This window comes from Passer domesticus, chromosome Z, assembly GCF_036417665.1.
Source record: "Passer domesticus isolate bPasDom1 chromosome Z, bPasDom1.hap1, whole genome shotgun sequence".
NCBI lineage: Eukaryota > Metazoa > Chordata > Aves > Passeriformes > Passeridae > Passer > Passer domesticus.
This window is the reverse complement of record NC_087512.1, coordinates 73,279,204-73,304,965: the sequence shown is the minus strand read 5'-3', so window position 1 is coordinate 73,304,965 and position 25,762 is coordinate 73,279,204. Positions and strand designations below refer to the sequence as shown.

The window sequence follows — 25,762 nt, the reverse complement described above, 5'->3', positions numbered from 1 at the left end:
ACCAAAATGAAAGCAAGTATCTGGAAAAAAAGATGAAAGAACTACACTCCCTTATTACACCTTTTAGGGGATACCAATTTCACAGTGCCTGAAGCCTAACAAGCAATTGAGATAGATGGTCAAAATCACAAGGGGAAGCAAGAGGGAAGATGCTTGCAGTGCCTTCCTTTAATCTACTTCTTTTAAACAAAGGCAAAAAGAGTATTTAAGGGAAACTGAGGAAAAGATGAAACAGGAGAAAGGACAGCAATGAAAGATATACTCCTTTTCTGCTACCCCTAAGCTTCCATCTTAGTGCTTCACACAGCAAAGAAAAAATAAACTGTTCTTGCTGCCTCTGTTGTAGACAATCATTTAGTCTTGCCTTTGAAGAGAAATCACAAAAAGGTGTGCATTCCAAGAGAAGCCATAAGCCAGACCACTGGAGTATGTGATGTTCTAATGATAGCTCAGCTAAAAGACCACAATCTTTTCCAAGAACTTTCCCATCATTACTCTGCCATTTCAACCACAATTATCATTTTCACTGGCTTATTTCTGCCAGACTGATTGAGGCTGCCTGGACCTGGGAAGAGCTGCATATGTGGCTGCGCCAGTAGGTCTGGGAAAAAAGCAATCTTAATTATCAGCTGCATAAAACTCTTTCTCAGCTCAGAACCACTGGTGCTGCTGTCAGATGCAAATTCCTGAATCACAGTTGCTCCCCTGTTTTCTCTTTATTTTCAGAAGGTCATATACAATTTTGACAAACACAAAGAAAACTCCACTTAGCAAGTGGCAAGATGTTGAGACAAAGCCTCTCTCTCTCTGAAATATTTTGTGTAAAGCTTAAAGGCTGAGAACAAATTTGATCTAGTTAACTTCTAATTATCTAATACATGAAAATAGAAAACAGGTTTTTGTTTTAATTCCCATGAGAAACAATATAAAAGTAATAATTTATTTCTTCCTCTTAATTTAAGTTTTATTTATCTCATTTGCACTTCAGAATGTTCCTTTGGTGTTATTCTCTGAAAAACAGAAGACAGTATGTTCTTCAGGTTCCTAGTTTGTCATAGTAGAACGATCTTGATCTTCCCAGCCTAATAATGAAGACATAAATCTTCACAAATGCCTGGTTTAGAACCAGTTTGTAATTTGCATCCAGTAGAAAAATTTAGAGCAATTCAAGTAGTATATATGAAATAATTTAAAACAAAAACAAAGAAAAAGGGGGAAAAAAGAGGTCCTGAGTGCTTTCAGCTATTTCTTCTGAAGTCTCTGTTCACTGAGACTTCACATCAGTAGTCTGGAATCTGATTTGGTTAAATTGGTTCAAAACCCACTGCAATCTACATAAGAGTGTCAGCTTCCAGATATCCTATAGCAGATCAAGAGCTAGCACTGACCTTGTCTGCACCTTTGCAGCTTGTCAATGATAGGTAAGAAATTGGTGATAAACAATTCTGCAGACCTGTGTAAAATAGGTATTTGCTGTTCAGTGCATGCAATAGCACACTGTGAAGAACATTGTCTGAGCTTGGGAGTTTCAACCGGACATTTTCTTCATCAAGTACCTAAATGGATGATTCGTGAGCAGAATCAGGATTTTCCTGTTATCATCCTTCCTTTTTGATTTTCAGGTTTATAATGATATCTTCCCTATTTTGAAAAACATTTATAGATCTGTGTATTTGAATTAGAATATAATTGAAAGAAATATCCTGACATCACACATAGGTAATGCACTAGGGAAACAAAAGCTTGCAGGCATGTGATTTTTTTATCTGTTTTAGAAAAATTCATTAAATACTGAATACTGTCTTTTTCCATTTGCTACTTACTAACAACAGAAGACTATGTAGCTTTGGTTTGTTGTTTTGGGATTTTTTTTGTACTGCACAGGGATTTCTTGATCATTTTATGCTCATGCAGCTATGAGTTTCAGGAAGAATGCTAAAAAACCAGAAATTGTTTTCAGTGTTGTCTTTTACTTGTCTTTTTGTAGATGAGAACAAACATTGATTTGAAAAGCTAACTGATTTGATATAATCTTTAATTAAGTAAGCTCTATTGGTAATTTGTTGCAGACTAGTAATTTCTGTGACAGGCAAACGTTTGCCTTTGCCCTTTAGGCCATCCTATCACAGAAGAAATTCAACTCATTTTTCACAAGAATTCAAAATGGAAAAGTTATATTAATTTTTCTCTTTACAATACATTCTTACTGCTTATCTCTCAGGACACCCCAAGGTATCTTATAATTTGTCTGTCACAGTCTGCCTCAAGAATCATACATCCATAGATCAAGAAGCATTTTCAGTAAAACTCATGAGGTCTTAATTTCACCAGATGGAAAATCTACTCAGGAAATACAGGAAAGAGGCAGAAGTCCATCCAAGTTATAGAAAGAACAGACTTTTGTTTCTAAGCGTCTTTTAGGTTCCGCTTGTGTATTTGAATTTCAGATGCCATTCAGCCTATTAATTTGTCTTCTATCCTGTGAATGGTTGAAAAAATCTCTCTCCAAGGTGGTTCAGAATTTTGACAGTCAATGACATTTCTTAGGTCTTTGGAAAATAATTTAACACCAAAAAAATTAAGAATTTTTGCATACTACATGTATGAAAAATTATATGTATGTACATTTACCTTTACTGTATGAATGTACCTTTACATTTACTGTCACATTTCAGTATTTGAAATGTTGATAAATACCATTGTCCTGTTTATATGGGAATTCCACCTGTATTTTCTAAAAACACATAGAATATGTTAGACCACAACCTGAATCCTCATTTTCACTCAGTGACTACATGCTCAAAGTGCTGGAGATAACTTATTTTGAACGTTTTGTGCAAACAGCATTTGCACTCTGGACAAATGTTATTGGTCTCTGAATAAATAAAAATTTGCCAAGTTACAGCTAAGTGGTTTACAACCAGGTAGAGATAAAGAAATGGGATTAGTAATTTATTTACAAATGTCCTCAGTCATTCCAAAATTTTGCTTTTCATATCAACTACTGCTCTATATGTTCATTATGAAAAATTCTTCATCAAATTTCTGCTAATGACTCTGAAACTGGAACTTTTCAGACAATAAATAACTGAAATTCTGTAAAATATTTAATGTGTTACCTAGTTGTGGTTGGACATGGAGATAATTCAGGATTTTATATTTTACTCTAATGAAGGTAAGATTTAAATCTAGAATCTGACATGTCTGCACTGAAATCTCTTATCTGTCAATTCTGACACTTGTGTCAACTGTCCACCAGTTATCCCTTCTTTATCAGCTTTATTGCTGATATCAGAAGCTCATGGGTGAATTTCTTTCACACTTCTGCTGTTGAGGCCCATTTCCACAGCTACCCAAAAATAGCTGAGCTGAGAGAAATAAATTATGAGATAATTTTTCTTTGCAGGGGTTCCCTATGTAGCCAGTGGCCTCTGCCTGTTCTTCCTGCCTGGGGCCACCCTTTAGCACCACAAGTTAAAACACCAGAAGACTGGTTTGTCTAGTACCAGGTCTACAAGAAATTATAGACTCAAGAGAAAATCAAGCCTCTGCCCATGTCTGGATACTTGGATTGCTATTAGGACAAAGAGAGAGCATTTGATATCCTAGGCAGGATATTTATTACTTAATACAATTTTTAATGCACCAGGAGAAATTTGCCTCACTGCAGGACAGACAAACATGTCCAGTTTATTGCTATTTCAATGAGTGAACACCACACACCACTGTCTCAGACTCTGAAAATTTTCTATTTTTTTGGGTTCTTAAATGAGTTAGAAACACAGTACAAAAATTCTGCATCACAAATGAGTTTAGTAAACCAGTTTTAGAAAGGGTGGAAAATCCCTTTTGTTATTCAGAGAGAATATGTCCTAAAAAGCAAAAGGTAAGGCTTTGTTCTGTTTAGACTCAAATTCACAAAAAATCCCCACCTGGATTAATTTGGTAATTTTCAAGAATGTTCTGTACACTCCTATTGATCTAATTTATCTACCAAACACAATTTTGAATAAAGCTGGAGCATGTTTTGATTAATGGGCTTTTTAGGCATTCCTGGACAGAACACAGGACCTGTGCTTTTTCTACCAACACTGGTGGGAAAAAAACTTGAGGTTGATCAGCTTGATGCACAAAGTTTCTCATCCTGAATTTACCATTTACATGGAATTTGTAATCTTCCAGCTCTTCTGGGGAGCACTGCTGAATTTTTTGTGTGAGGCTGTCCAGCCCAGATCTTTCCATTACAGCGCAGTGACTCATTCACTTGTAACAAAACTTGGCACATTAAGTTGGTGAGTTGCATCATTTCCCACTTAACCTGACACAGAGAATGGATTTTCTTTAGGGATGTGTATAGTTCAAATGGTGAACGGTAGTTTGTTTAACTGGGCCTGGTGAAAACAAACGTCTGTTAATTGCTCCATCTATAAAGCCAATACTGTTCCTGTCATTGCTCCAAAATTACTTCAAGAAGACCAGGAACAGGTCTTCTTGAAGGAATAAATTAGGAATAGGAAGGAATAAATTACACAGACAGTAGAAATAAAGAAGCAAACAGAATGGATAATTATTTCCATGGAGTCAGAGAGAACATAGTGAACTAAACAAGCCTTGTCTCACATGGATGTAGGGCTGACAAAGAGAGACAGCAAAACACTCAAACAAGAGCACATAAGGTTCTGGAAACAAGAAGACTGTCACATCATCTGATTTTCAGTAGCAAAGCTACACCCAGGATACAAAAAAAAGAGCAAATGCCCATACAAGAAGCACAGTTTGACAAAAAGCCATTTGTCACAGCCAGTATCTATTCAAAGAATACATGCGAGTTAGACTTCCTACTGCTGATCCCAATAAACGTTTACCCTGAGCACAAGCACATGTGATTACTGAGGCTTAGGAGAAGCATTTACTGGAAGTAACTCCTAGGAGACTTAGCTTTGAAGGGCATTAGAGGTAAACCCATACATTTTGACTAGCCCAAATTTCAGTACAGTGGCACTAGCTGGAGAGAGGTAGTGATATTTATTGGACATGTAGGCTCAATTTGATCACAGAGAATAGGCAAGTACCAGGGAACCTGCCAGAGAAAGGTTGAGATAAAATGCAAAGCTAAGTACCAAATGATACTGACCAATACAAACCACAGGTTTGCAGCTTTATCTCCAGAAGTTTACTGAAATAATTATAGATAATGATAGAGCAAAAATATGCAGACTTCTGTAAAATGAAACAAGCTTCGTAGTTATTTCATCTTGGATATAAAAACCACAGGGTTTTAGGATCGTTGAAAGATCCTAGTTAGCTAGTTAGTTACCTAACTAAGATCCAAGTTAGTACTTTACTGTATTTTCCAGACTGACTAATAATGCCAGTATGATCTTTTTTTTTAAAACAATAATATCAATTCTAATAGACAACTTGGTAGAGAAGAATTTTTGTAAGTTACAGAAATTCTTTTTACGGCATAAAGGAAAACCAACTGTAAAGACAGAACAGTGACCTAGTCACGTCATTGAAGGCTTCCTCAAGACCTATGATTCTAAGAAATAGGAAGTAGAGAGGACTCAGAAGAAAAAAAGTAAATAAGTTGGTGCATTAGCCTTCAATTGAAGGTGAAAATAAACTAGAATCTGGAGGAGCACAGTTCCAGTCATATTTACTGATCTGTAGACAGCAAAGAAAGCCTTCAGTAAAGCAAAATCCCTGGTAGTGACAAAACAAGAGCAATATATCACCTGACATTTTAGCTACAAATATGAATGAATCAGAGAACATGAAACAATAAAGTACACTTTAAGTGGTAAAAACAAACAAACAAACAAAACCCCCTGAAACTCTCATTAATACATTAATGTGAAAAAATGAGATACTGAAAAAAATTCAGAGATTTAGGATAAGAAAATTAAATGTGCAGTGGTCATAAATAGCTCCTGTGAAAACAGGCAAATCACTAAAGACAAAACCCTTTGTGAGAACTGAAAAAATAAAATAAAGAAAATAGACAGCATACTAAAAATTAGCAGAAATTATTATGGTTCTCATTCACCATCTCCCAAGATGAGTAGCTATTTCAAGGTGAAAAAAAAAAATTAAAAAAATTTAATTGTGTGATTAAAATTTAATTTCACTAAAATGCAAGCAATTTAATATGACTCTAGAGATGAAACTAATGGCACAGAAGATATACATAGAAAGAGTTGTCATAATATGCTGTTTATAGGAAGTGTGACATAAGGTTTTGTGTTTTCTTTTTTAAGTAAAATCAATTGAAACTCTCAATATACACATCCTTTTTTTTAAAAAAAGGACATATCATAAGTTTCATTTTAGTGTATAATTTTTCCCCATTTAATGCTTTTCCCATCCCCCAAGGCAGTTCAAATAGCAATTAATCTTTAGCTTTACAAGAAGAAGGAAAGTTGGGGAAAAAAGAATGACTGCTTACACGTTTTGTAATTTGATATGTAACTGCCCAGTGGGGTTTTTACTACAATGCATGCAATAGATAAAATTAATCCCTACAAGTATGCCGTGTTATTTGTTCAAGCTAGGCAAATTGAGCTCAGCCCTCTGGAGGAAAACCAGAATTAGTGTAGTGAAAGCTCATTCTGCAGTAAAGATATCCTGACAGTACTCTTCCCCTTTTCTGTTTCTTGTGCCTCTGGGCACAGGGCTCCTGATCTGCCTTTGCTGCTTTCACACAAGCTCTGGCTGCAATCTCATTACAAACTGCTCACGTGCCTCCTCACTGCTTCTCTCTCCAGCCCTGGTGGGATGAGAAGTCTGGCAAACTGTGCCTGTACATGGCTCCCTGTTAATTTTTCTCAGTGATCTTATTCTCAGCTTCTTCATAAGTACTTTATATCCTTCTCTTCTACATGAGTACAGGATCTCACTTCAATGCATCTATAGGTGCAGAGACACTGCGCTGACAAAAATAAAATTTTCTGTAATTTACCACACTTGTTCTCTGAAGCTTTTAATCTCATCATGTGAACAGTTCTGACAAAGCCTACATCAGTTACAGTGTTTACAGGGATATTTGCTGATCTAAGGCTTCAAAAATGCTGGGTTGTGTTTTTACATGGTTGTCTGAACTAGGGCCTTATATAAATTGCTTACAGTAGTATGCATCAGTTAAAAAGTTAAATTCTAGTTTCTTGGTATCATTTTACAAGATTCATATTAATCATATGTGAAAACCATATTCAAGCATACGTTTCAAGGAAAGATTAAAACTTTCCTCCATGGGTAAGAGACAGCTACAGAAAATTCCTGGTGCATCAGTGTCAAAACAGACATCTGGATTTGTACCATGCCTTGAACTGCTAGTGTCAATAGCACAATATTAACTTCATTACTGCTCTTATTCAATCAAACTTAGTATATCAGCTGTAGAAGGATCACAATTAGATGTTGTCACCCTCTAGTGCATGAACCATTTTCTCCTCTGAGCACAAACTCAAGAATAATATAGATGAGATTTGTAAACTTTTAATTAATAATGAAACTTTGTGTCACAGAAGAACTAATGTGACATAGCTTCAACTTCAATATGAGTAATTTGTGTCAGTCACTGACATTAACCATTAAGGAACTCGTGTTCCTCTCTGTATTTATGGAAATTGTCTTTCCCATTTAACATTTCCTATGATCCTGAAGGAGGCTTTATGTAATTTTACCTTAATTTAGAGGGAGCTGGGAAGCTATTGATTTGGTTTCCCCTTCTTGCTGCATTCAGGAGGGAATAGAAAAGCAGTTTTGCACAATACCACAATTCAAAATAATATCATTACAAGAATTCAATGCAGCCTCAGAATTCAGGACATACAAATGCTAAGGAAAAAACTGAAAACATCAATTGAATTTCATCCAAAGAATCTCACAAAATCCCAGATTCACAGATTAGGTATGGTTGAAAGGGTCCACAGTGGGTCAGCTGGTCCAACTTCCCTGCTCAACTAGGGTCATCCCATACCATATGGCACAGAATTGCATCCAGACAGTCCTCAATATCTCTGAATATCAGTGAGAAAGAATCTGCAACTTCTCTGGGCAATCTGTTCTAGTGCTTAGTAATCCGCACAGTAAAATTCTTCCTTATGTTCCGGTGGAATTTCCTGTACATCTTTTTCCGTCCATTTCCTTTGTCCTATACAAACCACCGAGAAGAGCCTGGCTCCATCCTCTTGGTCCCTTTCTTCAGATACTTATAGACAATGATGAGGTCCCTCTCAATCATCTCTTCTCGAGGCTGAACAGTCCCAGCTCCCTCAGCTATTCCTCATAAGTGAGATGTTCTTGTACCCTAACCTATGTTAACCTCTGCTGGGATTGCTCCAGTAGCTCCATGTGTCTCTTGTGCTGAGGACCCCAGAACTTGACACAGCACTCCAGATTTGTGTTTCTGTGGCTGACTACAGGGGTAGAGTCTTCTCCCTTGAACTTCAGTGGTCTTCCTAATGCACCTTCCTAATGCACCCAGGATCCAATTTGTCTCTCGGCTTCCAGGACACACTGCTGGCTCATGGCTTGTGGTTCACCAGGACCCCCAGTTCCTTCTCCACAGAGCTGCTTTCCAGCAGGTTGCCTCAACCTGTGCTGATACCTGTGGTTGTTCCTTCCCAGGTGCAGGACCCTGTATTTGTCTTTGTTGGATTTCAGATTGCTATTCTCTGCCTATCTCCAGCATGTCAAGGTCTCTCTGAACTGCTGGAGAGCCCTCTTGGGTATCAATCAGTCCTCTCAGCTTTGTGTTGTCAATGAAATTTCTGAGGAGGCCACTGCCCTTCCATCCAAGTCACTGATGGATAAATTAAACAGTGCTGGGCCCAGTACAGAACCCTGGGAGAAACCACTATGGACAAGCCTCCAACTTGACCCTGTGTCACTGACTATGACTATTCACCCTCGGGAATCTGCTGTTCAGCCAGTTCTCAACCCAACTCATTATCCACTCATCTGGTCCACACTTCCTGTTTTGGTGTTGTGAGAGACAGTGTTGAAAGTCTTGCCTGAAGCTGAGGTAGAGAATACCCACTGCTCTTTTGTCATCCATCGGGGCAATAGTTTCCTCATAGAAAGCAGTCAGGTTTGTCAAGTGTGCAGGTGTCCTGGGTTGACTATATGATGCTTGTATTCCCAATCATCTGTTCTGTTTATGATGGATATTAAGTTCTGCACCTTTAAGACTGGTTCAGAGAGCGAAGGGGGAGAGTTTGTTATCAGAAACTGCCCTCACTCTTCCTCATACTTCTCCTGGCCTGTGCTGTCTCCAGCATGGACAGTATGAGAGAGCTCTCCTTTGCTTTTAGTTAGTTTTAGCTAGCTGAGGCAGAGAAGTTCCCTGGACAGAGGTTTTTCTTTTCCTTGGAAGTGTTCAAACGTGCTCTGGACTGAAAACTCAGAAAAACACTGGGAGCTCACACCTGTGGCCCACTGGGCCTGGGATGCTGCACTCTAGTGCCAGAGGGACTGATAACAGACTGAGTGAGCTGAGCTACAGCTCACAAAAAGGACTGAGTTTGTCATCTCTTGAGAGCAGTGAGACATTTTGCTGTTTAGTATTGTTCATTTTTGTGCTGGTGAATGCTTTGCTGGTAAACAGCATTTTTTTCACTTTTCTCCAAGGAAATCTTTTTCTGAACCAGTTTGAGGTGGGGTGGGGGAGGCACTTGGATATGCTTTCTAGAGGGCCCCCAATTTGGAGGTTTCCTCCAAAATTTGTCCTAAACCAAGACACAAGCTAACACAGGCAAGCAGCCAAAACAACCATAATATTGTGACTAGAGCACAAGGAGTAAATTTATTTATATTATCTGACTAAATGGGGCATCTCCAAAGCAGCATCCAGGCAGAGGCATACAAATGGAGGTGCAGCCACTGTTAAAACTCTGTACATGCCACAAGATCACTGATCAACTGTTCAGACATGTTTATCAAAAGTTATTCCTGGCTGCCAGGTAACTTCAGTGATATACAATTGTCCTTGTCAATCTTTAATCCATTCCTCCCACCAGATCCCCAAATTACAGAAAGATAGCCTGGAAATTACACCAAAGGACACAGAAATTATTTTGGATCATTAGCATCTTTCTCTTATAGTGTTTCATTAACTGCAAATTGTTTCATTACCTGGTGTAATATTTTTTTAAATTTCTGAATATTATGATATTGTTTAATTTAGTTTCCAGGCAATAATTTAAAATCTCAAACTCTAATTTTCAGTATTTTTGTCAATTTTTCTGTAAAGTTCTGTCTATAATGTTATCCAGCCCTGATATTCTACATTTCAAGTTTGCAAATAAAGGATCCGGAGCTCATCAGTCTACCATGGACATCCTGAAATAAAGTATTGGGGTAATCTTAGAGAGGACTTGCCAATCACATAACTATCAACAGCATATTACTTGGACTAAATCCACTTTATTAGAGAAAACAGAAGTCAAATATTTATCATTATAAATATCAATGCATGATGTGGATTTAATTTTAGAGTAAATTACTCATTTATGAAAATCAATCCTTCATTTATCTCCCTTATAACACCACTGCACAAAACAAAGCATATAAAATTAGAGGTAAATAAGATTTCTTGGTATTTTCAATATATTGCTCCGTCACTGTGGGACCACCAAGTTTTTAAAAGCACGGAAATAATTTAGAAGATAGGTCTTACCTATTATTTCATAGAAACTTACTATGGAATCAGGGAGGTCCTTTTGAGTATTTTGTTATTGTTACCAATCTTTAAAAGCTTATTCTTGTAGGTCATATAACATCAGTGCTCCAAGGAAGAACCAAATATAAAAGACATGTAAAATAGCTTTTCATCTGTTGTCATGGATTCCTTCCACTAAACACCAATAAAGTAGCACTTGAAAATTTTCCCTTGTTTTTATTTGTAGAGAAATACATAGATCCCTTTGACCCTCAGTGCACACAGAAATATGAATATTAATCTCCACACTGAAATATGGTTTGCTTTTTTAAACAAATTTGTAAGTTCTTATAGCAAGCCTGTTTCTGTGATTGAACTAAACAGCTGCATGCCATAATTAAGCAGCTGTAATAAAGATGAAAAAGAAACAAAATTTTTCCATTAATAAATACTGCTTATATATGTACTCCTTTAGAGGACATTGATAAAGGCAAATTTCACCAACTCAACCAAGTTTTAAATTATTTCTTACTGCTCAATTATGTGTCTAATAGATTTAAGAACAGTAACTTTCCTGTCTATGCTTTAAAGTTTATGTAGCTATCCAGCATTATACCAGCCCAGTGTGCTTCTTGCACAGCACATTGTTGTAGGGTTCAAGACATCATAAATGGCCTCAGAATGCCTTAAAAGTAGTTGAGCTTTCCTTTGTCATGAGGTTGAGTCAAATACAGATACTATACTTCACCAGTGTACATTACCTGTGACAATAAAGTGACTCGCAATTATACAAAAATACCAGTGGCAATGGAAATGCTGTTGGATACAGACAATATGAGTGTTTGGAGAAACTCAAAATGAAAAATTGTGATCTCTAAGTAGAACAGAAAATAATGATTTTGTACCATCTGTAAAATATTGTCTGTATAAAAAGTCAGCACAAAAACCCCCTATTTCTTATTAAGAAGCCCTTCATGACACTAATCTACATTATATGGAATAAAATCTAAATGGCATGTATCAGGTAGGGCATAGAAGTAGCCATTTTAAGTTTGCAGTCACACTTGCAGTAGGTTCCAATATAGAGTCTTCATTAAGTGCAGGATTTTAAATATATATTATGTCTGATACATATTAACATTTTAATTGGTCTTTCACAGATTGTAAAACAATAAGGAATATAATTCTAAGGAAGCCAAATTCCCAGGAGAAAAACAATATCTACTGGAAGATTTTGTATCTTTTTTTTTTTTAGTAGTTGCTATAATGGACACAAATGGTTAGTAGTGAAATGAACATAATAAGTGAAAGAATAATTAAATTTGAGAACCATGTTTACATACATATACATATTTCTCAAATTATTTCTCAAGTCTTCAGAATAGAAATATTTAATAATAATCATATATTTTAAAAAAAATTAAATCTACTGTATGCTATTTCTTGTTGCATTTCTCTTTATACTGCCTTGTAGTCCTGCAATTTCTTAAATCAAGGGTCTCTACTTATTTCACTGTTAAACCTGAATCTTCCACAGTGCAGATTGAGGCCATTTCCCCTTGTTCTGTCACTGATTTCCTGGCAGATGAGGACAAGCCTCACCTGGCTACACCCTTCGTGTAGGCAGCTGCAGAGAGCAGGAATGGCATCCCTGAGCCTCCTTTTCCTCAGGTTAATCACCCTCAGCTGTTCATCAGACTTATTTTCTAGGCTTCACCGGGTTCTCTGCACTTCTCTGGACTCACTCCAGCCCCTGAATGTCCTTCCTTTAGTGAAAGGCCCAAAACTGGATACAGCACTTGAGCTGTAGCCTCACCAGTGCCAAGTAGAGGGGAACAATCACTGCCTTGGTCCTGCTGGTCACTCTATTGCTGATACAGGCCAAGATGCCATTTGCCTTCTTGCCCACCTGGGCACACACTGGCTCATGTCAGCTAGAATTTCTGCATCATTTTCTCCTAGACCACTTTCCAGCCAGGATCTTTAATGTTTTTTAAATTGTTTTCTATAGCAAGAAATCTATTTTCTTCAGTAAAATGTCTGCTTCTCAACCTGTTTGAGGAAAATCAAAATGCATCTTATTGAATTAATTAAATAAGATTTTAATTATCTTCCAAAAAAAAAGTCTAACCTTTAAATTAAAAAAAATCCTTTTTCCGCAGAGCTGTAAGTACAAAATCTTGTGTCCTCCTCCTCCTATTTCCTTTTTTCATAACCCACTTGCAGGGGAAGAATAGAACAAGACTTTTCCAGTTTCTGCCCTTAACTTTTAAACATCAGTAATTTCTGGTAATTTTTTTTCTTCTATTGTTTGAGTGCTTCCTGAATTGCAGCACGACAGCATAATCTCCCTCTTACAAAAGCAAACTCCAAAGTTGAAAACATCATCATGTCTAAGCACGAATAGAAATAATAATATAGCAACAGCTGGGCAGTTTCTATATAACAGGTTAGTAGCGGAGTGCTGGTGTGAGATGTCTTCCTACAGTGCGAAGGTTTTGCTGTATTTGAAATAATTTTATTGAAATTATTTTGCTTATTTTTTTATGGCTGTGCTGCTTCATGAAGGCAACTCTCTTCCTACTTGTGTGTGAATTAGATGAAGAGCTGAGTTTGAGTTTTAATGAATTAGCACAATAACACAATCAAAATATCTTTTAGGGATGACTCAGAAGTGTCTCAGAATCAAGTGCTGTTTAACCACCCCAAAATTAATCTCCCCCCCCTTACAATGTCTAAAGACTTTTTTTCTCTCCGTATGGCTGAGGTTTATGCATTATTTAATTTTGTTTCAAGGAATATCCAGACTAAGCTAGGTTGTGGCAAGACTGTGTAAGACAGGTCAAAGTCATATAAATGTGCCAGAGATGTCCCTTTAATTATTCTGGTGTCTCCTGAGGAGGTGTGGTTTTGCCTCTTACAGCGCTTCCTCTCCCATGTTTTTGTTCCTTCTTGGTTGTGAAGCAGAAGACATTATGGCAGCATTTGCACTAAAAAGGGTTCCTTGTAAAGAATCTGTGCTTTCATCCACAACAATTATGATGTCGTTTAGCCATAGCCATACCTCTCCTCTCACTACAGCTTTTTTGTGAAACCCTTTTCTTCTTGCAAATTCTATTCATCACAATCCCCTTTTACTCACATAGGAATTAATCCAGAAAGAAAGGATCATGGATTGGGACAGAATACTGGCAGTATATTCCTATTTCTATCTATTTTTAGATGATGTTAAGGAAATATTTCTATTTCTCCACTATCCTCAAAATACTGGAGTGAAGAAACTAGACAGAGGTACACTTGCAAACACCAATGAATGACTATGACTGTAGTCAAGTAAATTTAAATTGTGTTTCTTTCTAAACCTTAAGCCAGAATTGGTGACAGCTTTCCTATTAAGGCTAAACAGGGCTAGAATTCTTGTTTGATAGACTAAGTATTCAAAAATTGGGATTTTTTTAAAATTCAGTTGTATTTGAAATGCATAGACACATACATGTCTATGTGGATTCTGGAGCAGCAGTGAAAATAAATCATGCCTATCTTAATCTGAACCTTTGTCCTTTTTGAAGTCCATTTAAAAATAAATATTGCACCCCCTCCACAAGTAAAATAATAAACATTGTATTTTTCTTTGAAAACTGTTCTCAAAAGGTCAGTGTCCTGTCATATCTGGTTTAGCTGTCACTGAGATAGCTGATTTCCACCCCCCCCCCCCCAATACTGTACAAATTAGCAGGATTTTTACTAAAATTGTCCCTAAAATTGAAATTTAATAAATAAATATACATAAATTTTGCTTTCAATGTTTATTCAGTTTATTAAGTGATATTCTGTATTTAGATGAGGATTTTTTTAAAAATGCAAAATATTCTTTTTAGCTGTTTTTTTTTTTTGTTTGCTTTCCTTGTCATTACATAGATTATTACTTTGAGGCAATAATATTCTATTGGTACTTTTTGCCCGAGAATACCCTAAACAAAAATACTAATATTCTTATATTTCCCCAAAACACCTTTCAAGCCATATTTAAGGAGCTTCTGTATAATTGAATAGTATACCAGAGGAAATTTAATAGACCTATTCTTGTAAATATTTCTTTGGATAGATGGGAACCGAATAAGATATCCAGGAATGTTGTTGGAAAAGTTCTCCAGGCTAGGAAGCCTTTATTAAGTTTTTGCCTACCAAGTAGTAAATCCATAATCATTTTGTGGACAACAAGAAACAAATCTATTGACATGAAGGAATGACGGGGGGAAAGGGGAGAGGAAAGGAGGGAGGAAGGAGGAGCAAAACAGAGATTTTTCCCTTGATATGTTTTCCATTTCTGCTTAACATTTATGTTGGTGCATTAAATTTGGATAAGCTGCATTAACCTGAAATCAGTAGTCCACTCTTTATATGAGAAGCACTTCCATGAATTTATCACAATGGAACTTCTTTCTTTCCAGTACCTTTTCTTACCAAGGTGCTCATGAATAATTTTCTCTCATCATCCCCTTCTTCTCCCTTGTCCTTGTTCCTTTTCATCTTTAGACTTCAAATCAGTAATCAGTGAAATAGATCAATTTACCCTGCCCCAAATTTTCATGTGACCATCTTCCTTTAGACACTCACAAAGCTCTATACTTATAGACTGTATTTTGCTATGTGCAAACACACCGTGAATTAAAAAGAACAATTTGAAGCATAATTTTGGGTGTACCTAGACTAAAGTGCCTGCAGTCTGTGCAAACAATACAAGTCCACTATTTACTGCTTGCTTCAGCAAACACCCACATTCTTATTTTTCAGTGCATTCTGAACCTTGTATTATTACATCCATAACAGCATCCCACGAGTCTGCTTCTTCAAGGGTGGTTTCATCATGTCTTGGCATGAAATAGTCAGTGACTGCAATATAAGCTTCACCATCAATAATGAAGACACTACAACTAGGGATTTGTGTTGAGGTGCATAGTGTTTTAGACATATCAGAGAGAATAACTGATGTCAGAGAGAACAGCTGCCCCTACAGATCAAGAGAGGTATAGAGAGGAATTTTTAAAAAAATGCTGCTATGAAATAAATATTGGAAAAAAATAATAAAAGTGTCTCCTTTCATTCCTTTCACACCAGGGTTGCATTCTTGGAGCTTGAACAGGTAAAAGACTAAGAGAACTGAATATTTAAATACAGAAATTATCACTTCACCTGGTTATTTTCTGGGTGGAAGTTGAAGCATCACATTCAACTTCAGGTCTGAGCTTTTTAGAACTTACAAGAGAGTGGAGAATTTGAAAGAAGAGAGAAGACTCTCTTTAAGAGACTTTATTGTGTCTTAAGTTTCTTTTTCCCAGTGAGATGCCCAAAGGGGAAAAAAAAAGAGGATGAGCATGAGAATCTGGAATCGTATGAAAATCTAAACACTGATACAATATTATTCTGAAGATGCTCTGGAAAACACACTTCTGACTCTTCTACCCACTTCTTGACCATGTAAATATGGTAATGATAGTTAAAACTCCTGGCATCTGTAGAATTCCATTCCTAAAAACACATTCTTACTCTTCCCATAGACTTATTGATAAATTGTTGTTCTCAGAAAATATACCCAGGTGACATTTTGATGAAACACTGAAAGAAATTGTAGCAATTAATTCGAAGTTCTAAGGACCTCTGTGTTTCCTGTGGCTTTCATTTTTGTCTTTCAGCATTTCATTCTATTCCCTAACAAATTCTCACAAATTTGTCTGAAATTATTTCTTTACCCCTGTGAACTAGAGTTAACATACTGCTGAGATCACACTGTTTGTGAGGTTTCGTACTGAGTAAATACTTTAAATTATTTTTATTTCACTAACATAAATGGAAACAAAACAAAACAAAACAAAACAAAACAACTTATTTTTGATGGCCTTGAAAGCAAACACCTCAGATATTTTAGAAAACAGCTATTACTTTACTCATCTTCATCCTAGTCCCCAGGAAAAGCTCTGATTTTCCTGACAACTGAAGGTCCTGGCTCATAATAAAGCCAGTATGTTTCCCACATATTTGGATTTTCTGATTTCTGGTGTAATTATATTTTATCAAAATTGGAAGCGTGGGAAAAAATGTCTTTTTCTTCAGAAGAAGACATTATTTCTTCACATTTAGCTGCAGCACAATACCAATGAGGGACTCCTTACTTGCTCGTGTAAGTATCACCACAAATTTCAATGGAATTATTTTCAGAGGGTGGGACTGAACTATGCATTAAACACTTCTTTCCTTCTACAAGTCAGAAACTTAACTGCTTGGGGCTCAGCTACATTATTTGACAGAGAGACACAAGATCATTAAGCCTGTGCAGGGAACCAGATGATGCTGATGAACTGCTGTCTACCTCCTTTGAGTTTGGTATGATATGATTCATTTCAGAACATCTCTAATCTCATCTCATCTCATCTGTTGAATATGCCAATACTGGCTGGTGCACAGCAAGCAATTCTACCATGTGTTTTCAACTGTTGGTAATGTGTATCTGCTCCACTCTTACATAAATCAGAGGGGAAGATCAGAATATTTACTTAAAAAACTGTCTTTCTCATTCAAAACTAAAAGCTTTTGTAATAAATTTTCTTTCTTTACCCAGAACATTTAAATTCCTCTCATCATTATAGCTCTCGTTCCACTATGTCAGAATAACAGTTAAACTTCTTTATATAGAATAAAACCATATTGAATTACACCAGAAATTGCAAAAGTCTATAATATTCAGACTCTTATTATAGAAAAATTGGTTTTTGTTTGGTTTTTTTTTTTTTTTTTTTTAGGGAGGTGCCTGGGTGGGGAGGAAGAAGTTGTAGTTTTCTTTGCAGACTGTGACCATGAATAATTTTTTGAATGCATGGAAAATGCACATTGATTTTACAGAAAGTAAATAGCACATTGTAAACTGAACAGTTACTATAGTAGAAAGAGTATGGTAAATAATTAATAGCCAATCAATACCAAAGAAACCTTTTGCAACACTGCCTGGAAGCTGTCAATGATGTGAAAAAACTGAATGATCTGAAGTTCTTTCTCAGTGTTCTGCAGATCCTGAGTAATTTTTCTCCATTTAGTGACTTCATTGCATTTAGAACAAGCCAAAGTTTCATGCCTAGAGGCTGTTCTCCCTACCTATTTGCAGTTTAGAGCATCACTGAATCTGCTTTCAAGTTTTGATATTTGTAGTAAAGTAATGGCCTAAAGTTGCCTTAACAGTTAATGCTGACTATAGAGTTACCACAACAGAAGAAAATTCATGGTTACCATGTTCAAAGTAGACAGAGTGAAAAGATCCAGTTATAATTGTCCATCTCTCAAAACCAGCCTATAACACCTTATTTGTAAATCCAGCACCAGCTTGGAATATTTCTTTCACTCTGAACAAAATTTTAGTCTGCTTCTTCATATAGGCGCTATAGAAGAAATACTTATTATCACAATTTTTAAGTACTTTAAGACCTTCCTTGCTGCAGCCAGTGGTGTCAGTACAAGCCCTCCCTGGTTACTGTGTGGATTAAGGAGTTCACAAACCAGTGAAAAAGACTCTGTGACTCATTGTGAACTTTTCATTAACTCTTGACTTTCTAATATGCAAAGGGTAATGTTTATCTGACTTCTCACTACTGTTTGGAAAGGATGTTTTTGGAAAGGATGAGCCTGAGAGCATCACAGAACCTCTGTGATGCTGTCAGGCTCATGATCAGCATTCACCTGACTTCGTTAACAGCTGAGACAAAGTAACAGGATCTGGCCAGACAGGAGCAAGAAGTGTGTAGAACACGATTTTTCCCATTTATAATAAGTCCACATGTCAATTTAAACAGAGAACTGCTTGAGAAACATGGTGAAGGTGACATGAAGCAAGCCTTTTTGGAAACAAAGCCTGGAGGAAAGTTTATGCAAGGTAAAGTCAGGAGACTCTTTCCATCCCAAAGCAAATGGTGTTGTAAAAACTAAATCAGGTGGAGCTTTGTTTATTTGGTGGTTGTTGTTTTCTCTTTTCTCTGAAGAAAGTCAAAATGAATAAAAATGTGTAAGAGAAAAATGTTAGTAGTATTATTAAAGAAAAAGGTACTAAATTCTAAGAGAAAATGGATTCTCACAAGACAGCAAAAGAAATGATGAGTGAATATTGGAAATTTCAAGAAAGATGATAAAGCACAGGGAATGAGAAAAGCCAGTTATTAAAGAGTGATAATTGATAGCTCAGAGCTGAAATGTAGTATCTTACAGTGTGAATCAGTGCTGCTTCAAATAAAATATGTGGAGGAAATATAGCATAAAATTCAAACTTTCCCAGAGGAAAAAAAAAGGTGTGCAAGTATGCAGGGATAGTGATCAAGGAGAGGTAGAGAGCAGCAAGCAAATAACAAGAGACTGCAAATATATTCATATTAGGTATTTTAAACAGTATTAAAGAAATTATAAGGAAAAGCAAATAAAAAATATAAAAGTAAAAAGAAGCCAAAAGCTCAGTGAAGAATAAAGGATAGACTGACCTACATTAAAATGAGAGAGTCCTGCAACTCATTCCTAATGTGGAGTAGTGAGGTTCTTGTTAATAAATCCCTTGGTGTGGGTTAGAATGAAACAGCACTGAATGACTGATGTTTATACACACATGTATATATGTATGTATGTGTGTGTATATATATTTATATATATGCATATGTATGTATGTGTATATATATGCATATGTATATGTAAATATATACATAGATGTAGATAGACAGATAGATGAAGAGAGAGAGAGATGTAGGTATATGTACACATATAGATATATTGATATACCAATATATAGATATTTAGATTTATAGATATATATGGCAGGTCTCTTAGAATAATTTGCAACAGAAAGGAGGTATATAGTCATAGTTAATTATTATCTGTAGAAATATATCAATATAAAAGTATTAAGAAAAAAAAAATATATGTATAGATAAGGAAATCTACGTATATAAGGAAAAGTAAGAAAGAGAAACAAAGGACAAGAGCAGATAGTGGAGAGGAAGGATATTACCTCCCACGGATCAAACAATAAGATTTGATAGTTGCTATTTTGATGTCAGCTGGTCAAAGTGATGGTCACAGTCTTGATCCGTCAGGGGTGGGGCAAGTCCATGAAACAAAAAGTCCAGTGGGTTAATACACATTTGGGTTCAGGTGGGAACACCCAGCTACCTCCCCTGGGGGTAGCTGCTGACCATCTGACACAGAACTATGGATCATGTGCAGTCCTCTGGTGGAAAGCTGCAGAAATGAGTCTGGGAATGCTTTGACCATGGCATGACCATCTGTCCCATAACATGGAGTAAGGTTTTTTTGACTAGTGATATACATATGAACAGTTTCTTCCTTTTAAACAGTTTGCCAGAGTGGATATTTTAATCAGGATCTGTTGAAATAGAATGTACTAACCAATCTTGCTTTTGCCAGGCCTGAAATCAGTACCAGCCAATCTCAAACTCTTCCCTTTTGTGCTTATCTCAAGCTCCTGCTGTGGCTTATTTTATGGCTTACCTTCCATCTGCAGCCTTATCAGTTTTTGAGACAGACAACTGTGCTCTTTAACTTCTAGAGCAAAAAAAAGTTTATGGTAAAATTGAACATAGGAGAAGAGAAAAAAAATGGAAAACAAGGGTCTGAAAAATAAGATTTTAAAACTGTGGACTTGAAAAAGACACTTCTGAAAAAAAAAGCCAAAAAAACAAACCAGCTCTTCACCATGTAGGCAAGGTTGTTGACATTCCCAATAAACCATGTATGAAGTGCTGTTGAGGACTAACTACCACTTGAAGACTGAGGGTAGTTAGTGTGGGCAAGATATAATTTCACCCAGTCTTTGGTTTCTGGCTGAATATCTCTGTGTCTTCTGTGGCAATTACGTAGGAGTGACCTTCTCTTCTGTTTTGATAAACAGAATTTGCTATTCCATATTCTTAGTATCACTTATCTGAGAAAAAAATGATGCTTCTGTAATATTATCTATCTGCACTATGCTACTGCTATTAACAATAACACCAACAATATTTAAAGTGACAATGCAGTGCAGTAATGAGTACGAAGCAGGTATTCACTTGTCTTAATACTAGTTTTCCTTTAGTTTTAAGTTCTCCTTCTTCAGTTTACCCTCTCTTGGCTTGCATCACACTTCCATTTCACATAAACAGCTTCACAAGTTATGGCAACTGTTTTAAGCAGTTATTTAGCAGGGAGGAGGGGCAGAAGCCCTCACTACTTTCAGAAATTAATTTCAGAAATACATTTAAGAAACAAACCCTTCCCAAAGTTTTCCCATGTGAAAAACTTGAAGTGTGAGCAGTCATCCTTGTAAGCAAGTATATGACTTAGTTACTACTGATAGTAATACTGGGACAGGGGAACAAATGGAGGTCTAATACTTTATTTCTGTCCTCACATTTTATAAGTGGGTGTGTAAACCAAATGCTTTTTCCACAACAGAGTGAAGCTGAGGGCTCTTGTCATGAGCTGCATCCTCTAACAAGTCACTGTTTAATTTCTTCTGCTCTCACTTAATGTGCTCTATTTTCTAGCAATTCACAGTGGTCCCATAGGAGGGACCATTGCTTAGAGGTGAATAAGACACAGTTTGGTAAAAAATTTTTTTTAAAAAGTGCTTTGTACATTCTTGTTCAACAGAGGAACATCATGTGATTTCAGAGGGCTTTTAACATTTTGCTGGGAATCAAGGAACACCAACAAAAAACTATAGCTAAGTTTTGTTTCACGCTTTTCTGTCTCCCAACACCAGCTTCCACAGGGACCAGCACATCATAAATGAACATTCTTCTACCAAGACAATAATTTATTGTACACCTTAATATTTCTATGGCAGTGAGATGAAATGATACTATTTTTCTAAAATATCTTGTGCAATTCTTGCACAGCTGAATTTTATTAGGAGAAAGATGACTTACAAAACACAAATGATTCCACAGGAAAAGAAAGGACTTTTGCAGTTTATGCAACTCACAAAATCCTAATTTTGTGAGTTGCATAACGTCAGTGTTCACCACACTATTCCATCCTCCTCTGTTGCATTGGCTTCATCTGTTTCAATGGTTATGAAGACAATTCTGAGGATGTGATTATTGCAATTCATTAGTGCACAGTGTTGTATCTATTGGCAGTCACTTTTAAACAGCAGTTCTGGGAAATATGAAAGTCCACATTCAATAGCTATGAATTCATTTAGGATATGTCTGGATTAACTGCAAGCATTCCAGTGCTGAAGCATCAAGACTGATAAATGTTCCACTACATACTCTTTCTCCAAACTCTTCTCCAAGTGAAAAAAATAACAGCTCTTTTTCAAGATATCAAATTCTTTGAGTTGTATTACTACAGATAGGTGAGTTAAAATTTTGCTTTCTGCAGAGGTTTACTGGAAAAATGTTAACCTTAAAAAATAGAAAATAATCAGTGAATTTTGGATTGAAATAATTAGATAACTCAAGAACACATTGAGCTACTTTCAGAATTCCAATGAAGTAGCTACTACTTAATTTGTATTATTATGTTTCGCCCTTTGTATTATTTTTTACTGGCACCAAAGATCTTAAAGATGTATAAGTTCAGTTTTGGTGTTTGGAACATAGACAATATGGAAGTCTGTTTTTGTTACTTGTTCTCACGCACAAGGCTAAAGCAACAAATCTCCAAAGAGCTCTGCTCTTATAGAAACATGAATAGCATAAGGAAGTGGCATTTTCTATTCTCTCAGAATCTGGTGTTGAGAAAGGAAACTAGGCTAAATCTGATTTTTGTGGGTGGAAGATAAAAGGGGTGTGGGGCAGAAGGAATTTAGCTGCTATGGGATAAAGAACATTTGATTGGTTTGTTTCTGCTGTGTTAACAACAGTGATACCATTATCTAAGGCTTTTTATGAAGGTGTTTCTAGAAGATTTATTCCTCTCCCAGGGAAAAAAATATAAATTTAAATTTATATCTCTTACCTATCAGCATCAATATTGTTCCTGCCTGGTGCAATACACAAAGTAATCAGTAAGTCAGGAAGGTGAGACACTCAAGGAGAAATTCCTAAAGCCACTGGAGCAGGCTGTCTCCGTGTGCTGAAAGGTGAGGATTTGCTTATAATGGCATAGTACAAATTACTTTGAATGGTCCTGAATAATAAAATTTATTATAAAATAAGGAGTTTGTGCATAGAGATAGCAACTATTTGGAGAATGAGATGCTAACTGTTATTTCTAGCACTAGTACTAGTATTAGCATTGTTATAACAACAGTCATATGCAGAAAGAAGGCACTGTCTCTACTTTGGTTTTCCACTCTAAGCATCTGAAGTTTTATTCTTACAGCTCTGCCCCTAGTTTTACAGATTTATAGAAGACAATGAACTAGATATCTGTGATGTAGCAGGTTTGAGGATGGAATAGTTAAAAAGATACTGTGCAACCTGACATTCAGGCATCTCACTTCTCAGTGAAAACTGGCAGTATATTCCCTTAGGCATTTTTGAAAGCCACATCTACATTTGTGCACTGATTGCTTTAGTTGCTTTGTATGGCTTCTTTTTTTAAAAAAGGATTTTTATTATTTACCTTGCTTCTTATCTCTGTTTCTATAGTGTTTTCATTAGTAGTTATTACCTAAAATGCTTATTATGCATAATTCACATGGTATTCTTTTCATCCCCTAATAGGATAAATTATGCCATAGAGGAAAGCATGAGGATGTGATGAAGCCTTATGAAGAAGGAATGGTCACATCAAGTATATGTTGCCCACTCCACAAATATGCTTCCTTCTTGCACAAAATTTATTAAAAAAAAAAAAGTCCACGCCATAGAAGTTCTGGACAATAAAATGCCATTTCTGTCCAGATTCCTCTTCTACAATAAATATTAAATTCAGTCCATGATCATAATTTAGTTTCATTTCTTTGATTTTCCAAATGACTGCATTTGGTACAAAATAATCCTTACACCATGATAAATAACACAGAAAATCAAAGAGAACTGGCAGTGATAATTGTGTACATAAGACCATGAAGTATCTTTTAAAACTTTAAAAGGAATCTAAGATTACTTTTTCTACACCAGCTCAATAAGAGTGAATTAAACTCTAATATCTGTAATTCCGATTCCCTCAATAACAGTATGAAAAGGTATTGCTAATACTTCAAATTTAGTAAAGCCATAGGAAATATGTATTAATTTAGCACTAAATAATAGCTTTTGCATAAGGACAGGACTTCCTGTTTTACACCAGGCCAGTATTCAGAAGCACTCTAGTTTATGAATGCAGAAATGACAAAAAGTAATTGTTGGATCCAGACACAGTTATGTCTGTCAGCCTGTACGTACTCTGAAAGATTGACCTACTTCTGCAGACTGAGGGAGGCAGAGCTGGAACTGACCCACAATCCTTACATCAAGAAGGGTATATTGGGCAGGGGAGAGGCATTTTGGAAGTTTCAGGATTTCAGACCATATTTTTAGCCACTTGTCCTGATGGTGCTTGACTAGACATCATGAAGACATATCAGCAGAAAGAAGAGCTTAGGGTGTTACAATCATCTCCACCTTTCAGTAATCTAAACCACATTTCTTTAAAAAAAATAAAACCCAACAAAACAAACAATTAAGAAATTCTGTAGCAATAAAACACAACTCAGGAAGCTCTTAAGATGTTAAAAAATGATCATACAGACTTTTCTGAAAGGCCTGTAATTTGTGTAAATGAAGCAAGCCCTTAACTTAGGTCCACAGCACAAAGATGTTTATATCAGCTCTGAGATTTTGGGGGTATAAAGTGTGCAGAATTCAAGGTTAAAACACCAAACCCACACATACATAAAACCAACAAAAATAACCGAAACACACCCACTCCCATAAAAACTAAACTAACCAAGCAAACAGAACTCCACAAAACCTGCAGTTCCTAGAAGAGAATGGTGTGTGTTTGCATCACCATTCACTTTCGTGCTTTGCTGCTTTTTATTATTTTCAATGTTATCTGAATAATCAACCATGAAGTAGATGAGGTCTTCTCTTTATTTTGTCATTTTCTCCCTGTGGAAATACTGACATTGTAACACCTTCATAAAAGGATGACAGTAAACTTTCTGTGTTTTGTCTCTGTAATTCAGATAGATATCTATTTCTTTGAAATCAATTCCCAAATTCTAAGTTCAAGGTAACTGTTAAGATCTCTCACACACAGACATTTACACTTACATATTAAAGATGCCAAATAGACTTGAATTCCTTTTCAGGGAATTATAACACATGGAAAAGCAATTTGGCACATAAATTGTTAAGGTTGTGTGAAAACACTAGGGCTACTGAAAAAGGTGTTTCCAAATGCTGTTTCTGTAACAGTATTTGTCTTGTATTTCTGTTTATGCCATGATTCAAGATGACCATTCTGGCTTCCATATCTTGGTAAGTTGTTCCAGAAGTCAGGACTTTGTTATTTGCATATATTTACTGAATTCATAGTAAATCCTGTGTTGGTATACAACCATTTCCAGTATTTGCAAGATCACAGATTAATTCCAGACATTAAATTATTCTCTCACATGGATTTCACATCGCATCAATTTCTGTGCACATGTGTCAACTGTTTCACACTCTTCTTACTTGAAAAAAAAAAAGAAAGAAAAAGAAATCACTATTATTTTCATCATCTAAAATTCTATTAAGTTCTGTAGAAGTATTTTGGAATTTGAAGGTCAAAAGGCAAAAAGAAATGTGGTCAACAGTAAAAAAAAAGGGAAAGACTCATGATTTCCTTTCCTGAAATAACTTAGAGAAAGTATTGAGGATCTTATTTCAAGCCATGTTATTTCTCAATAAGGACACAATCTGTCACATGCCACGGAGATAAAAGTTCCCTACTTTTGTTTCAGATGAACTATAAATCCAGAAGACATAAAATCTTCTGCCAAGATCCACTGCCAAACAGCAGAGACCACAAAGCCACAGAGATATTTAGACACATTAGTAAACACTTGACCAACATTTCATACACATCTGTTTGAGTTTTTTGAGTCATGGTTAGGGTCAGAAAGCAAAATAATATTCTTATCTAACAGTT

At 36.1% G+C, this 25,762-nt stretch overlaps 1 pseudogene; it reads right to left on the bottom strand.

Annotated features, from left to right (window-relative positions):
- Positions 1–25,762, bottom strand: part of LOC135291261 (trichohyalin-like) — a 78,523-nt pseudogene that overhangs the window by 1,128 nt on the left and 51,633 nt on the right.